Source organism: Chinchilla lanigera, unplaced genomic scaffold, assembly GCF_000276665.1.
Source record: "Chinchilla lanigera isolate Chin_1 unplaced genomic scaffold, ChiLan1.0 scaffold00098, whole genome shotgun sequence".
Classification (NCBI taxonomy): domain Eukaryota; kingdom Metazoa; phylum Chordata; class Mammalia; order Rodentia; family Chinchillidae; genus Chinchilla; species Chinchilla lanigera.
The window spans coordinates 783,919-797,152 of NW_004955499.1; positions in this window are offsets into that span (position 1 = coordinate 783,919).

The window sequence follows — 13,234 nt, forward strand, 5'->3', positions numbered from 1 at the left end:
AGGAGAAGTGAGGTCATTGGGGGAGTGGCCTGGCAGGAGAAGTGAGGTCATTGGGGGAGTGGCCTGGTAGGAGAAGTGAGGTCATTGGGGGCGTGGCCTGGTAGGAGAAGTGAGGTCATTGGGGAAGTGGCCTGGTAGGAGAAGTGAGGTCACTGGGGTGTGCCTTGGTGAGAAGAAGTGCAGAGTGGGGGTCTTTGGGGATGATCGGGTTGTGGGGCTCTGAGCTCATGGTTGGATTTACCATGGATGGATGTGTAATTGGATGGTGGTGTTACTAGAGGGTGGTGCAGAGGGAGATGGAGGGGGCCTAGTTGGAGCAAGTGGGTTGTGGGGTCTGCTGCCTCTCTGCTTCCTGGCCGCCATGATGTAAGCATCTTTCCTCCACCATGCCCACCCGCCATGATGCTCCTGCCTTGGAGCAGCCGACCATGGACTGCACCCTCTGCAACCATGAGCCTAATTAAACCTCTCCTTCTTTAAGCGGTCATGGCAGTTATTTGTCCTGAGTCTGCTTGAACCCTTCCTTTCCCTTCGCTGGGCTTCCATCAGTAAGAGGACAAAGTCTGCCTGACCCTGCATTAACTTCACACTGTAGGTACCACCATGCCCCCCGGGAGGACTTTCCAATATGGCGGCTGCGTGACAACTGAGAAAGCAGGGGCATCTCCCTCCCGTGGCCTGGCCCTGAGTGCCCTGCCCTGCTCAGCGCCCCAGCCAGGGGACCCTCCTCGTCATGGGCACCGGGCACAGTTCCCGCCCACCCTGGGACCCAGACCGTGTCCCCCACCCGCTGTGGGGTCATTAGAGGAAGCCAACAGTACTCCGTGTCAGAGTAAATCTCCACCCTCACGCTTGCAGCGGGTCTCAATTTCCCTTAGGGCGGGGGCGCTCAGAACCATAGCAGAAACCTCTGAAAAGGACCTGCCTCCCAGAAAGGTAAACTGAGGCACGGCATGCTATGAGGCTGCTTCTACACAACTAAATTTGTGTTGGCTTTTGTTTTTTGTTTTTTGTTTTTAATCTTGGGGATTGAACCCAGGGTCTCCACACTGAGCTCCATCCTCAGCCCTTTTGATTTTAATTAATTAATTAATTAATTAACTTTTTTAGGAGAAGTGGAATGGAAAACAGGGCCTCATACTTGGCAGGCCTGCGCTGTGCCTGCTGAACCACACCCCCAGCTCCTTTAATTTTATTTTGAGACAAGGTACTGGTAAGTCACTCAGCTATCCAGGCTGGGCTCAGACTTGTTGTCGTCCTCCTGCCTCAGCCTCCCAGAGAGTGCTGGGATGACAGGCATGTGTCACTTGGCTTTTTTCTTCCTTCCTTCCTTTCTTTCCCTCTCTCTCTCTGTGTCTCCCTTCCTTCCTTCCTTCCTTCCTTCCTTCCTTCCTTCTCTTCCCTTTTCTTTCCTTTCCTGTTAAATTGAGGGCTGCCGAGCTTTAAAAAACCAAGAAAGATGAGAAAAACGATGTAGGAACCGCTGAGCTCTTTGGGAAAATTCTCTGCCCAGGCCGGGTCTGGGCTCCGCTGCGGACTGCATATGCATGAGGTCTCCCCGCACGGAGACCGGCACGCCGCGTGTCGTGCCGTCCAGGCAGGAGCCCCGAGCCGTGTTTTCATGTTAAAATTAATAGAAAGGGACATGCCCACGGCGGTGTCGCTCGCTGCCAACCCGCGGTCACCGGGCCGCCTGGGACGGGCTTGCGGGACAGGGATGCTAATCGGCCGCGGACCGGGCCAGGCTCCCGTAATTCATCACGGATCCATAAAACAATTAGCCATGAACTAATGATATTGCTCGCGCTGCTGTATTTGTGATTAATGCATAAATAATTTAGCGGCGCGAGCGTCCGCTCCTCGGCGAGCTGCGTTACTTAGGGGGTGTGAGAGCCCCCCGATGGCTCGGCCCGGGCTGGGGGGGGGCTAATGCGGGGCCCGGGGTTATTAACGGGCCGATTAGCATAATCCACCGTGATAGATCACGGGCACACGCGAGGCTGTCAGTCCACGCGGGCGGGGGGTGCTCGGGAGGTTTACGGCACAATAACTATCCATTTGATGAGCAATTAGGACCATCAGCCTGGACTCCAACGGCAGAGGAGACAAAGGGACCAGCATGGGGGGCGGGCGGCCGCCTCCTGCCGTGCCTCAGTTTCCCCTCAAGCACCCGAGCCGGGGGAGCTTATGAGCAGCTTTGCCCCTGAGATCCCAGAGCAGGGTGAGGTATGGAGTTGGCCCCTGGGACTTGGGCCATGCCCTGGCCAGCCTGCCCTGGGTATTCCGTCTCTTGGCATTTGCTGGGCTCTTGTTTCCTGCTAGAAGTGGAAATACTTATGCAATCTTGGTCTTCTGGTGACAGGTTTAGGCGACAAAGCATAAGGTGTGCAAGCTGTATCCATGCTGCAGCACTTTACTGTTTGTGGCTGCATAATATTCCACCATGCAGACGGACAGACGGATGGACACAGCACACCACGTTAATCGATCCACCCGTCTCTCCTGGAGCTGGTACGGTGGTTCCCACCTTCGTGCTTTGTGGATTACACGGCCATGAACACCTGTGTGTTGGTAGCATTGTGGTTCTCGGCTTTTAAATCTCTTGGATTCCTCCCTAGGAGTGGAATTTCGGGGTCTTTGGGCAGCTGTTTGCTTGGTGTTTTCAGGGCTGCTCACAGACCTGGCGCTCCAATGCCGTGCAAAGGTGGGGCCTGGGAAACCGTAAGATGCCCCAGAAAAACCTAACAACCCCATAAATGCACAAAATAAAACATCAATGTAGAAAAGTAAGCGACGTACAGATTACGTCCACATGAGCTTCTGGGCAGCAGGTTTTCCGCTGGCAGAGCAATGGGTGCATCTCGTGGGTGGAGCTGGGGCTGCCCAGAGGCCGGGGAGGACTGGACGGAGGGGACCCCGTGGGGACCACGGCATCCACGTGCAGCGGGCACCAAGCCCAGAACTCAGGCCGGCGCAGGCCCTTGGTTCACTCCCTGCGGGAACCTGGGCGCTGGCTTTGGGTTGGAGCCCCCGTCCCCGGGCAGGCGGGCGGCATGGCCCCCTCCGCCCCTTACCGTGGGACACGAGGCCGGTGGGGTCACCACGGTGTTGCACGTCTGCTCTGCAGTCTGTCACCAGAGGATCCCTGCTGCTCTCAGAGCGGGCCTTCCTGATGGACGCTGGGAGCAGGTTCTCTCTCCCTCTCGCTCCTTCCTTTCTTTCTTCCTTTTTCCTCTTCCTCCTCCTCCTCCTCCTGCTTTTCACACAAGGTCTCACCATGTAGCCCAGGCTGGCCTTGAGCTCCCACAGATCCTCCTGCCTCAGCCTCTGGAGAGCTAGGATGACAGGTGAGCATCACCACACCTGCTTCCCTCCCCTCTCCCCTCCTCTCCTCCTCTCTCCTGCATTCCCTTCTCCTCTCCAGTATTCCTTGGTTCCTAATAATTCCTCTCAAACTGAACCCATTCTTGACCCAGACGGAGGAGGCAGAGACGGAGGAAGGCGGTGTCACAGCGCAGCTCGCAGTCAGGGCGTCCAGCCGGCAGCAGTCTGCAGCGCTCACACTTTCCGTTTCCAGGCCACGGTGCGCGGGGTCCAGGCTGCCGCGTGTGGTCGGCACGGAGGCTCAGAGCGCCCCGCGCTCATGGCCGGCCGGGTGCCCGGCGAGGCCCTGCCTCGCAGCCCCTGCGACCCGCGGGTGCACTGGCTTCTGCGACAGGGCTGGGCCCGGCCCTGTGAGGTGGACGACCAGGAGTCACCCTGGCTCTGCCCGCAGGGACCTGGGAGGGGGACTTGGTGGACGCTTTGTGCGCCCTGGCACGGAGCCTGCGCTGTGCGTGGGCGCGTCCGGCCTCCAGCAAGGCCCGGATGGTGGTCACGGCCTCTTTCTCTGCCCTGGGGACTTTGAGAGGCCGTCACGTGAGGCGATCACAAGGACAACCGCGGGCACGGCACCGTGAGCCGGGCACAGCCGCACACGCCTGTCATCCAGGCGCTCGGGGAGGCTGAGGCAGGAGGATCTCAAGTTGCATCCCGGCCCAGGCACCTTGGGTGGGTCTCACAATGAAGCATAAACAAGGTGGGCATGGGGATCCCCGTGCGGGCCCTGGGCTGCACCCCGACAATCTGCACACTCACCCAGCCCAGCTGAGCGGGGGACAGGCCGGCTGCCCAAGGGCAGCAACAGGTAGCAGAGGCCACATCCCCGTCCCGGCGGCCGCAGCCTGCAGCTTCCTCCGCCCCACTCAGCGACCGGCGTGGTGATTTTATTCATTCTTTCCCCAGCTCCGCGGTGATTGATGCCCGGGGACCCTCACGTCCCTGAGCGAAGCCGATTTCCCCGCTCCCGGGAGCCGGCCGAAGACACAATCACCGGGGGCCGGGCCTCGACTTTGTGTGTGTGTGTGTGTGTGTGTGTGTGGCTGTGTGGCTCATTTACATTTCAATCTCAGCCTCATGAATGTAAAACTCAGGCTGCAAATTAATAATAGGGACAGTAGGAAGCGGAGGGTAGGGCGGGAGGGGCCGCCGCGCCCGCGCCCCGCCCGGGTCCCCCCGCCAGCGCAGTAGCCCCCTCTGCCATTGTGTGCGGCCCGGGCCTCATTTACCGGCCTCGGTGAATGACATTTCGGAGAAAAAGCAGATCCGGACTGACACAAATTTATTTCTGTCCCCAGTGCCGCAGTATATTTTCATAGAATCAGGGGGCTATTTGTCTGGGGACAATTTAGTTTCCATGAAAAATTTAAATGCATTCTGTGGAGACAGCGAGGTGGAATTTAATTTGTCTCCCTTTTCTGCAGCAGGTATAAAGGGGAGAAGAAGCGGACGGCTGATGGGCTCCAATTGGCCGTGTCCCCCCGCGTTCTGGACGGCCCGGTCCCGCGGGGGCGGCCCTGCTAGGGGCGGGGGGAGGGGACGGGGCGCCCTCCCCCTCCCCTCCCCCGCCCCTCCCCCTGCTCCCGGGGCCGGAACGGGACCTTAAACCGACTTACAGAGCGGCTGCCAATCACCCGCAAAACCGCGTTCCCATCGATCCTCTGTCTGCGTGATTTATGGCTTCATTTTACCGTAATTGAGAATTAGTAGAAAGATTAGCTCGGCTGCAACACATAGCTTGATATGCCGGGGAGCGGCAGCAATTGTCGGGGCCAGGTGCGAGGTCGGCCGGCCTTTCCCTGACATGGCTGGGGAGGTGGTGGTGGGGGGGGGGCGTCTGTCGCGTCGGATTTGGGGACAGGACAGAAATTAATTTGACAAAGGATGCGTGGCTGACGCAGGTCTCCCCGCTGCTGTAAAAGCCCCCGCTCCAACCCCGGTCCCGGCGCAGGGTGGCGGCGGTGTGGATCCCCATGGCGGGAGACTGAGACCACGCAGAGCGACGGCCGGGCCGCGCCTGGGGACTCTGGGCTCGAGCAGGCGGTGGGGACCCCCGCGGGGACACAAAGCCGCCTGCCCCGACGTTAGGGGATTTGCATTTGAAGGCTGCGGGGAACCTGCGTTTGCATCTGAACGGCCGGGCCTGCAGGCCTCAGGCCTGCGCCGGCCTAACTCTCTCAGCTCAGGCCAGGGCCCCGCGGCGGGGGCACCCCCTGCTCCCCCAAACGTGCCCCTGCTGCGGGCAGCGGGCAGCAGACCGGAGCCCCGACCTGGCCGCTCGGAGAACGCCTGCACACACGCACACTCAGAGCAGGTCTGCACGCGTTTACACACCGCACACACTCACACACCTACGTGTGCGCACACCCTGATCCGCACACTCACGCCCCCACGTGCGCCCTGCCCCTGTACCCCTCACACACACGCAGAGCTGCCACACACACGGGGCTCGCTGTGCCGGTATCTGTGTCCACGCCCGCATGCACACGTAACACGCATGTTCCACGCTGCACACACATGAGCACAGCAGGCGTTTGTTCACCTGCGTGTGAACGTGCACCCCGCACACTTCCTGTCTCATTCATACACCGATCACCACGCCGGCACTTATACACATGAATGCACACGCCACACACGCATACACATGCACACACACGATTCACTTATACACATGCATACACACATAGTTATACACCTGCATACCCCCTGCACACTTATATACCAGCTACACATGTATTCACATGCACAAACATACCACACGCTTACATAGAAGGTGTGCTGCACTGACAACTGGTGGTCAGCTTATAACCCCCAGCTGAACTGAGTAACATGGTGCTGGGTGTGGGAGTCCACCTGAGGACTGCTGCCAGCAGTGTAAGAGGCAGACCTGGAGAAGGAGAAGGAGGCTGTTGGGAGCTGCGAGAGGCTGTTGGAAGCTGGTAGAAGCTGGAAGGAGCTGTTGGTTCTGTTGGAGGAGCTCTTCATGCTGGCTTTCCTGATGAATTGGACTGTTATCATCCTCTGAGGAGCTCAGGACCTTGTTGTCCTGAGAATGGCTTTGGTTCACTTTGGGGGAGCTCTGGTCCTCACTCTGAGCATCACTTCCTGGCTTGGGGGGGGGGCGGGGAGGGGACAGGGGGAGATGGTGCACTGCTCAGTCTCCTGGAGAAGCTTGCTGCACTGGCTTCCCTGATGGGAACTCAGCCGTCCTGATCACTGGGGGAGCTCGGGACCTCACTGTTGCTGAAGATGGCTGTGCTGACTTTCGGGGGAGCTCTGGTTCTTCTGAGCATCACTTCCTGGCTCCAGTGCAGATCTCTCAGCCTGCTAGCACAGATCCTTCATCCCACTGGCACAGACTTCCTAGATTCCACCCCTGACCTTTGGGCCTTCCCAGCACAGATCCATGAAACAGGCCCGCATGAGACACTGTCATGGGCTCTAGGCCTGCAGTTGGACTCATGGGAGGCATTGTTATGGGCTGTAGGTCTTCAGCTGGACTCACGCAGGACATTACCATGGGATCCAGGTCTTTGGCTAGATTTTTTGGTCTATAGTGTGTGGACAGATTTCCTGCACTCTCTTGTATATGATTCTTTGGGTGAGTGTTATAAATAATCTAATAAACTATGTGTCCTGTATGATATTGTTCTCCTTTGCAAAAACCCCAAAGCACAACACAGGCATGCATTTATACACGTGTATACACATCTTACATGCATGCAGCACATTATACTATACGCACGCACACACACTGATTCCCAAGTATGCACACAGCACACACTCACGCCCCACACATACACTTGTGTCTATGCCCTGCGTTTGTACCTGTCTGTACACCCACCACACAGTTCACGCTCCACACACTTATACACGCAAACACACCCTCACACAGGTCCGGGGGAAGGGCCAGTGTCCAGGGCCCCGGGGCTGCCTCCTCGGCCCGGGTCCAGCCTGTCTGTCCCTATATTTCTCCCGTAGTGTTGGGAACCTGTCACTGTCTGGCGGTGAGCCCAACACCCTGAGACCCCATCCCGGAGACCGGTCCCCGCCCCTGGTCCTCCTGGGAAGCAGAACCCTCAGGTGGAAATCGACATTTCACTCCTCCGTGGCCAGCAGGTTGGACGCGGCGCCTTCACGGTGTTGCCTGCCCAGCCCAGCTCACGCCAACACGACGACCTCCCTGGGGGGGTTGCGGCACCAGTCGGGGGTCCCCTGTGGTGGCCGAGCCCTGGAGGGCCTGGCTTGGGCATCCCTACGTTTGCATCCTGGTCTGCCCAGAGAGGGCTACCGTGTCTGGGGTGCTGTGTCCCTGTGAGCCCAAGGGGACCCAGGGCTGTAGCCTTCATCACACACTTCAGTCCCCCTTTGGCCCCTGGGTGTCTTCAACTGGGGTCCCCCCTCCCCCAGCGAGCACAGAGCCAGGGCCCCTGCTGGGAACTTGCCGCCTGGTCCGATTCAGGAGGCCGTTACTGGGCCCATGGACCCACGTGGCCATCCGAGGTCCCTCCACTGTCTAGGAATCAATCACACATGGAAACACCATGTAGTGGATGCAGGTGGACCAGATGTCCCATTGTGACTGGCTAGAGAAAATGTCCCCAAACTCTCCTGTGTACAGAGGTGGGGCTTTGGAAGGTGACCAGATCACAGGGCACTGTGCTCCTCAGTGGATCCATCATGGATGAGCTCCTGGCTGAATGTGCTGTGGGAGGTGGGACCTGGTTGGAGGTGGTCACTGGGGTGTGACCTGGAAGGGTGAGATCTTGTCCCCGGCTCCTTCCTTCTCTCTCTGCTTCCTGGTTGCAGTGATGTGCAGATCCCTCAGCCTGCTAGCACAGATCCTTCATCCTGCTGGCAAAGACTTTCTAGATTCCACCCCTGACCTTTGGGCCTTCCCAGCGCAGATCCATGAAACAGGCCTGCACGAGACACTGTCGTGGGCTGTAGGCCTGCAGTTAGACTTGTGAGAGGCATTGTTATGGGCTCTAGGTCTTCAGCTGGACTCATGCAGGACAGTACCATGGGATCCAGGCTCTCAGCTGGATTCTTTGGTCCTTATTGTGTTGACAGATTTCCTGCGCTCTCTTGTACATACACATATTCTTTTGGTGACTACTATAAATAATCTTATAAAACATTTCCTCCCCTACACTCGTCTGCCATGATGTTCCCGTTTTGCAGGAGTCGACCACGGACTGCACCCTCTGCAACCATGAACCTAATAAAACTGTCCTCCCTTAAACTGTGAGTGTCAAGTCTCAGCCACAGAAAGCTGACACACCCTCGCAAGGCATCCTCCATCTAAGACCTCCATGGAGCCTCCTGTCCTGCACAATGCTTCCTGAGCCCGTCCACCTTGACCACATCTCCATAGCTATGACCCACAGCTCTGATAATATGGGAACCGACCCAGTGGGTCCTCGAGGCTCACCCACAGCTGTCTCTTGGAGCCCCTAGCTCCAGGCACGCTGGATTTCCCACAGGCCTTGGACATGCTGAGCCTGTGTCCACCGTGTGACCTGGCGCTAGCCCTTCTCTCTGCTTCCTCATGCTCGCCCTGTAGTGTCCCACTGTCCCAGCTCAAAGCACCAGGGCTGGGTTCAGTTTTCATCTCTCTCTATGTCACTGCGTGTCAGTTCAGTACAGGGAGCCCTGGGAGACACTCACTCTGCACCCGGGGCTCAGCATCGGGGGTCTGCCATCCTCCTTCCTGCACTCAAGCCTTTATACAAATGGGTGGGCCCATCCAACCTCCAATTTTCCCCGACTGGAAGCCAATTCCTGCTCCCCTTTTGAGGAGGAGGATGCTGAGCATGTTGGTTGTGTCCCATTGCAGCTGGGAAAGGGAGCAGAAGCGGGAGCCTGGTGACAGTTTGGGGCATCCACAGAGGGCTCACCCATTTGCCACATAAGAGTGTGGGCAGCTTCCAGGAACTGCATCACTGCACAACCTGGTCCTCACAGGAGCACCCTGGAAGAGGATACACAGAAAGCAAGATGGTGCACGTGAGGGGTCTCGGCCACCCTCTGGCTTTTTTTTTTGTTTGTCTTTTTGAGACAGGGTCTCGCTATGTAGTTCAGGCTAGCCTTGAGCTCACTTTGTAGCCCAGGCTGGTCTCAAACTCGCAGTGATCCTCCTGCCTCAGCTTCCCGAGTGCTGGGATTACAGGTGAGCGCCACCACGCCCGGCTCAGCCGCCCTCTGAAGCCCACCTCCCTCCCATCTGCTGCCTGCCAACAAGCGTGGATAATGAGATGTTTCCTCTGATCGCTCCTGTTCCAGATGAGCAGGATTGTAACACTGTCAACCACAGCGATGCCCCAAGCTTTAACCTGGGGTTTCAAGGGCAGGCTTTGCTTGGATGTTCACATTCATTAAACACCTGCTGTTCCTCCCTCGGGGGAGCTGGGGAGACCCCAGAGATGACCCCAGGGTGGCTGACCGTGAAGGATCCCCAACCCTCATGGGGGTGAACCCCACCAGCGGGCCTCACCTCCCACACCCACTGGACGGCCCAAGGAGGGTTTTGGGTTTGCAAATGCACTAGGAGAATGCACAGAACTCACCGAAAGCCGTTACGCTCACAGTGGTGGCTTAGTGCAGTGAGAGCATATGTTGGGGGTTAGATCCTGATGTCCCCCAAAAGTGTTGCTTGTCTGGAAGTGGGGATCATGGAAGGTGAGGGGGTCACGGGTGTGCTGTGTTCATGGGTGGATTTCTCCGTTGAAGTGTTTGGAGCTGACCATTCTGTTTGGAGGTCAGGCTTGTTTGGACTGGGTGGTCACTGAGAATGTGACCCAGAAGGGGTCTCTCTCTCTCTGTCTCTCCAAAACCTGTCTGGGACACAGTCCATGGAAGCTCCGAGCACGTGTCTTCCAGTTGTCTATTCCCAGGAGGCTCGAGAGGTGGCATTATCCTCCCGATGACACCGTAGAAACACACAGGCACATGATACTCCTGTGTCACCCCAAAACGTGGTCATAGCCTGGGAATGCCATGATCACATGGCACCCTTCAAGGGTGCTTTGAAAAACCAAGATGGCAGACGGAGGTGGGCATTGGGTGTGGCCTCTGGATTCCATCAAGACCCTCCGGAAATGTACAAGGCTGCTGCACAAACTAGTCACAGCGTTGTTAGGTGCTGTGAATTGCACATGAGTGAGTCAGCTGTATTTTTGCTCGTGGGAGGTGGGGACCTCCTTGAAGAGACTGAGCGTGGCATGTGGCCTTGGGCCCGTGTTTCGTCCTGGGCCCCTTGTCTGTGGCTCTTTTTCTTTTTCTCTGCTTCCCAGCTGCCATGATATGAGTGTCTTTCCTCCGCCACCCTCGCCAGCCATGATGCTCCTGCCTCAGAGCAGCCGACCATGGACTGCGCCCTCTGTGACTGTGAGCCAAAATCATGCCATTCCCAATTTAAGTTATGTAGGGGCTGGGGGTTTAGCTCAGCGACAAAGCACTTGCCTGGCAAGCGCAAGGTCGTGAGTTTGGTTCCCGGTACCGGAAAAAAAAAACAAAAAAACCAAAACAAAACCAATTTAAGTTATGTAACTCAGGTATTTTGTCACAGATACCAAAAGCAGACAGACACAGTGGGCAATGCGGGAGGCTGGCACATGGCTGCTTCTCAGAAGAGAATATGATTCTGCCCGGGCCGGCAGGCTTTCTATCGTTTATGTGTTTTATCGCTGGGAAACCTGTTCTCCGTGCTGGCAATGTAATTTGCAGAATCCGATTAGCACCGTGCACGTTGCATATGAGTCTCTCATCAGATTTGTGGAGTGAGCTGCCACTAACGTGATCGTGGAGGGGCGTTAACAGGACGTGGTAGTCACTAACACGATCGTCCCGAGGACTTGGGGCTGGGGGGAGACGCACAAGTGTCCTGGGCCCGGCCTAAGGGACCAACAGCAGGGGTGCCCGGCATGCGGAGGGAGGAAAGGAACTCAAGAAGCCCAGGGTCCAGTGAAATGGTGAAGAGGGCTAGACTGCTAGACTGTGTCCCCTCAGATGGATACACCCATGCCTGGGAGCCGGGGAAGGGGCCTGGTGGGAAACAGGACATGTGCAGAGGGAATTCACGGAGAATCTGGAGAGGAGACCCTCCTGCCTCAGCCTCCTGAGTCCAATGGCACTATCCTCCTGAGAGACAGAAAGGGGAGGAAGATACAGAGGAGAAGCCGCGTGGAGAGGCAGGAGGAGACTGGAGTGACGCCTGTGAGCTGACCACCCGGGACCCCTTCCTTCTTAGCAAGCCTGGTGTGCGGGTGGTGCATAGGATACACAAGGACAAACCACTGCCCAGTCCACGGTGGCTGCACTCTGCTGGGTAAGCACTTCCCCCAGGGCTGCTCTGTGTGGGATTTTGTGCAAAGAACAAATTGCTGTGTCCCCACAGTGCCACTGGTGTGAGAGCAGGTTCCACCTTCCATTTCCCATCCCTTTTGGACGACGCAGGGTGAGGCTGCCGCCCCACAAGACGGATGACCCTGCTCCTGCGGGCTGCCGAGCTGGTGCGCAATAAAAAACCACGCGTCCCCGCTGGGCGGGGGAAAGCTGTTATCCGCACACCTGCATTTTGGAGCCGGGAAAGCCGCGAATGTCTTTTAAGGTTCACAATAAATCCCGCTCCAGAGGATGAATGCTTTGATCATGCAATTGGGTCCTTGGCCGCTTTTCCTTATGGATTCTTAAAAAAAAAAAAAAAAAAAAAAGGATGGCGTTTCCGTTTGTTATTTATGCGCCCGCGGAGTGTAATGGTTGTAATGATTAATACTGAATTTCTGAATTTATTCTAAAAAGCCACTTCATAAATATTGAACAGCGCTATTATCTGCAGGTATCTCGATTTATTTTATTAAAATGGAAATTCAGGAATCATCAATAAAGTGGTGGTGTGTGGTTTGAGATGGCCCCGAAGAATGAAGAGTAACATGGCTTTCTTTCCCTCCCTTTTTTTATTAATCCTCTGAACATTTCCTGCCTGCCCCGAAGACGGACGTCTGCTGAGTTTAGCCCACGCGGACGCCTTCTGTGATTTGGGGAAATCGAATGCCTCTCCCCTGCCCCCCACGGATCAATGGGCAATTCGATCAGAAAGTGAATAGGAACAGCGATTTTCACAAATCCTGCCCTCGTTTTAATTTCCCACCCGGGAAAAGAGTCCAAGTGCATTGATCAGCAGCATTGCCCAAACGCACCTGATTTGTAGGTATTTTATTTGGACAACTTCCCTACACAGAACTTGGAGCTCTTACAAACAAAACCTTGCTAATCCTCTCAGCAGGGCTGAGCTGGAGGCCAGGATTATTTTTACGTCTTTTAATAAAGTGCCTGTGAGGACCGCCCCAGAGAGCTGCGACCTAGAGCAGCCGAGAATAGATGAGGCGGGGGATAGGGTGGCTTCCATCCAGGTCTCAGGCAGCGGCCTGCAAGAGGCTGCAGAGTGAACCCAAAGTCCAGCTTCTCTTCTAAAGGAAAAGGGAAAGCTGGGCATGGTGGTGCACGCCCGTACACCTAGCAATCTGGGAGGCTGAGGCGGGAGGATCACAGTGAGTTCCAAGACAGTGTGCAGTGCTTAGTGAGAGCCTGTCCCAAAGACCAACATCACAACTAGGGAGCTCTCTGGGGTCTCTGTGATGAGGATGCAGATCCCATCCATAAAGCTCCACCATCAGGACCTCCCAGAGCCCCCACTCCTGATCTGACCCCTAAGGGGTGAAGATCTCAACAAGGGAATTTTTGGGACATATGCTCTGTCCATTGCCCTGGTGAAAGGGCAGGTGCAGCTCTGGATTCATCAGCTCAGGCTGCCATATGCAATCCCACAGCCCGGGCGCTGACACACAGCAGAGCT